The sequence below is a fragment of the Vicia villosa genome, unplaced genomic scaffold (genome assembly GCF_029867415.1).
Source record: "Vicia villosa cultivar HV-30 ecotype Madison, WI unplaced genomic scaffold, Vvil1.0 ctg.002106F_1_1, whole genome shotgun sequence".
In the NCBI taxonomy this organism is placed as follows: domain Eukaryota; kingdom Viridiplantae; phylum Streptophyta; class Magnoliopsida; order Fabales; family Fabaceae; genus Vicia; species Vicia villosa.
Window position 1 is genome coordinate 376236 of NW_026705842.1, and position 4561 is coordinate 380796.

At 38.0% G+C, this 4561-nt stretch overlaps 1 long non-coding RNA gene across 1 annotated transcript; it reads left to right on the plus strand.

Moving 5' to 3' along the window:
• Nucleotides 1-1953: 1953 nt before the first annotated feature.
• Nucleotides 1954-3971, plus strand: LOC131637898 (uncharacterized). The gene is made up of 3 exons (XR_009294523.1): nucleotides 1954-2886; nucleotides 3247-3301; nucleotides 3579-3971. It is a non-coding gene; the product is annotated as an uncharacterized LOC131637898 (long non-coding RNA).
• The last annotated feature ends 590 nt before the right edge of the window (nucleotides 3972-4561 follow it).

The following is a 4561-nucleotide window of genomic DNA, read 5'->3' on the forward strand; positions in this document are numbered from 1 at the left end:
ACCAATATATTTATCCCATAAGGGAAAGGAATATCAGAAAACCTAACTCAGAATAAGAACAGGGTCTTGCGACCAGAGAATCAAGGTACGGGAGTCGGTTACGCGAGGGGAAGGTACTAGCACCCCTCGCGCCCATCGTACTCGATGGTATCCACCTATGTTTGTTTCTATCTAAAGGGTGTCTAACTATGTCTATGTCTACATGCGAATGAATGCAAAATGTAGGGAAAGAAAGAATTGTACTCGCACGGGCCCTACCCCGCTGCCTACGTATCCTTTTCAGGAATCAGAGTTACCGTAGCTCGGCTCACGATTTTCTGTTTGTTTTTGTGTTTTTTAGTCGGGCGGAGTTAACGCTCGCGCTCTTGCATAAGGGGACAGCCTAGGATGCAATGGAGCGGAGATAACAATGCCCTTAAGAAAAGAGGGAAGAGAGAGAATTGGTTTGTATCTTTTAAGGGTAATTCCATGATGACGAAGACCCACTACAAGGCTTCGCATCACTTCCTTACTTTGTTTTAAATCTGACCATTTATTAGTGTTTTAAGTGTTTTTGATTGGTGTTTTTTAAGGGAATTTATTTGTGACTTAGATCATACCAAAAGAGTTTTGTTTTTTTTTAGTATTTAGAGAATGCACATCGAGGTCTACACCACAATCGATTCTCTAAATGACGGATAAGAAATACATCGAAATCTACATTCCAATCATTTCTTTCCGTTTAGTAGAAAAGAACGTACATCGGGGCCTACACCCCAATCATTTCTTTTCTACTACGTGGGGAAGAACGTACATCGGGGCCTACGCCCCAATCATTTCTTTCCCACCATATATCAGAAGTGTGACAGTATGATCTTTGTCAGATTTTTATTAAGTATTTTAGAGTTTGAAAAGGGAAAAGAAATGAAATGGGGAACTAAGTCTACCATCCTATTCTATGTTATTCTAATTCCTAATTATCACCTAAGGGAGGTTATGAGATTGAGAATGTATCACTATATCAAACACACGAGATTATACACAATGGAATACTATACAAAATGAATATTTACATATGGAAAGAAAAATCAAGTAAAAATAGAAGGAAAACAACCAAAAACCAAGTTCAGGTTCTAATACCCTTTTAGCATCTCTAATGGCATACACGAAAAGAATTCAAGGCTATTGCATAAATGCAAGCCGAATTATGGGCTAAATTCACATGATTATCCATTTCGGAACACACATCAATAGGGTATAGAAACCTTAATGAAAACCTAACTAAAACATAGAATTAAACTTTTATTTTTTATACACATGAGGATATAAGGATCTACTGATATCACACAAAAAAGGTTGGCAAAATTCTATTCCTAAGTCATTTAACAAAATTATTTTGTAACACATAGAAAACATAAGAAGAAAATGAACACATGTGGAGAGAAGATTTATTAAAAATAGCAAACTAATTTCTAAAAGTCTACGAAAAATGCCACAATTATCTACACACAAAATTCTACCTAAAGCATATTTTTTATTTATTTTTACTTCATAAAAAAATGATTCATGGGACAAAAGTTATGAGAAAATACAATTTCTAAACATTTGCAAAATCTACCTAAGTCTGAGGGGGGGGGGGGTATTAGTAAAAGACTTGAACTAAACTCATGTTAAAAGCGTGCATGGGCCTGTTTGCAGGGGGTGTAGAAATGAAAGCGTCAGGCCCCAATTAGTATACAGATTTTGTTTCAGTTTCTTCATGCCAAACAGCGGTGTGATTGGGCCGGTGGGGGGTGTAACCAGTATTTCGTTTAGCCCAAAGTTGTAATCCAAATATTTTTTCAGAATTTTGTTAATCAATTTTAGTCAAACTTTATACCAGTAATTAATATCAAATTGAAACCTAATTAATCACATTAAACATTATAAACTGAATCTAATTAATCCTATATTCAATTAACCTAAAGTTTAAACTAAAGAGTTAAAAAGGATTTAGGGTTCACCAATTGTGACGCATCAGCTTCCTTTGAGAAGCTTCGCTCTCTTCTTCCACGAAACAACGCCGTTCCCCTTCATTTTCCGATCAACCCTTCCACAGCGCCACCGTTAGCGGTGATTCGTTCTCCTCAAGCTCCCGTCTCTCTTCCTTTCGTTCTCGGATTCACGACAATGGTGAAGTGGTTGATGATGAAAGTTACGTGCTGGATTGTTGTTCTTGTACGCAGATTGTGACGAAGTTGTAGTAGATGTCGTTGCGGATTCGATGCTGAAGCTTGATGGCGGAGATCGATCTTTTGAGGGTGGTGATTATATTGCAGGTCCTCCCCTGATTGAATTTGACACAGAGCGGTGAATACGATCGAAGGTGAAGTAGCTTCGAACGTTTCGATACCAGGAGGATGCGAAATAAACGCAGAGCCAAGATTGATTAAGATATTTTTAGTTTCTCGCACTTCGATTCACTTCCTCTTCTATGAATCCCGAATTCTATTCTTCATCTTTTTTCTGATTTTTTCTTTGTACGCATTCTTGAGATGTTGTTCTTGGTGAAGATTTTTTAGAATTTGCAGATGAAGATGAAGATGAAGCGTGAGGAAGGTGAAGGCGATGGAGAGTGAGAGATTGAAGGTTTGTTGAAGTTGAACCAATGGAGAGGATTGGAGCTGATTCTGTTAAGGTTAGAAATTTCAGAGTTGGTGAATGAATGAAAGTGATGAAGATTGCCACGGTTCTGAATCGATGAAGGTTCTTGGAGAATATGAATGGAGATTGAAAGGAGATGAATGTGAAGTGGTGGAGAATGAAGATGGTGAAGAATCAGGTGGTGTGTGAAGATGAGAAGGGATCGAGGGATTGGTGAAAATGGTGGAGAGCTTCAAATGTGAATGATGCTGGTGATATATAGAGGTGAGTTTTCTTATGATTTTCTGTTATCTCTCACCACTCTGCTTCCTTTTTTCTGTTCTCTGAATTTCTGTTAACTCTGTTAGTTAGTTATGGTAGTTGTGATTCTGTTGTGGGTTAGTTGCATGTGGTTACATTCTGTTATAAGTCGGTTAGGATGAGCTGGCAGTAGTTATGTTGGTTAGGAATTGACAAATGGGAAGGGTTTGAAATTCTGTTATGGTTTTTATTTGCTGAACCGGTTTTCTTTCGATTGCGTTTTGGTTTTTCTTTGGACTGTTAGCTCAAGCCTTTGTGTGCAGAATTTTCTCCTTGAGCTGATGCCGTTTATTTTTGTGCCGCTTCGGTTTATTTGATGTGCAGGTCTGAACCGGTTTAGTTCTTTATTATGCGGCGGGTCGAGTTGGTTTTGCAACAGGTATTTGGCATGGCTTAGTGATAATTGGAAATGATTTAGTAGTGATTTGCGAATTTGTAGAATCTTTGGAATGTAATGTGGGTTTGAAATGTAACTGTTTGAATGATGAATGTGTGGAGTGTATTGTTCTGAATTGTTAAAAACTGTGAGTTTAGTTAGTTAATAGTGTGGACAGTTGGGTTTGTTATGTTAGGAATTGAAGCTCTGTGTATGTTCATTTGGACGTTTGAAATTGTTGGATTGGAAACTGATGCCGCACCTGTTTATGCCATTGCAGGTTTGTTCTTTTGTGTGAAAGTTTGCAGGTAGATAGCAGCAAGTTCTCTTGGGGTGTATCTTCATGACAACTTAACAACTTGACGTTGGCGTACAAACAAAAGCAGAAGTGGCGGACTCTTGGAAAACAAGTTCGGGGAGGGATGTTTAGTTAGAAGTCCAAAGGTCAACAGTTCATGGTTTGGTCAACAAGGTCAATGGTCAACAGTTGACTAAAAGTCAACGGTTGACCCAAAAGTCAACTCTTGTAAAAATGTATATTTTTTTGTAACTTTCTTTGAGGGAATATTGTAATGGACGCTTGGCAAGGGAATAAGGGATGTAATGGAATTCGAATGGGCTGACATTTCATATGAATGTTGACTTTCAAATATTTTACTCTTTGTATTTGTAACTTGTGGTTGAAGGATAAGCTTTGTTTGGCGCAAACCACTTTTGAAGATGACCTTGCCTGAAGATGAACTTTGAATGATGATGACAATTTGAATATACTTGAACTTTGAACTTTGGATGAACGTGAAAAATGTTGAATCGAGGACGAGTGAATTTGATGCCTTTAGGTAACTTGAATGGGCACCCCACCATAATCTTCCATTTTTGACGAAAACCTCAACTTTAATGTTCAAACACTAATTGACTCATGTTATCAGTAATGAGCATGTTTGAGAACTCCTTGAGAATGAATGCAGAACTTATGGAAAAAGTATGGCCAAAATAACCTTAACATGAACCCTGATCGCATCCTCAATTGATGACCATGATTAAGCTTCAGCAATGAATTACAAACCCTGATCCTCTGAGGTTCGTGAGCACCACCCGTCTAAGGAAATAAACCTTAGGTCAAGAACCCTGCGTAGATAAGAATCATCTGATAAAATGCACTTCCAAGAAACCTCAGCCAGTCATAATCCTCTGAATAAGTATCAAACACCTCTTTCTTTTCTTGATAAATGAGCCTTTATGCCAAGACTTCTGTGAGACCCC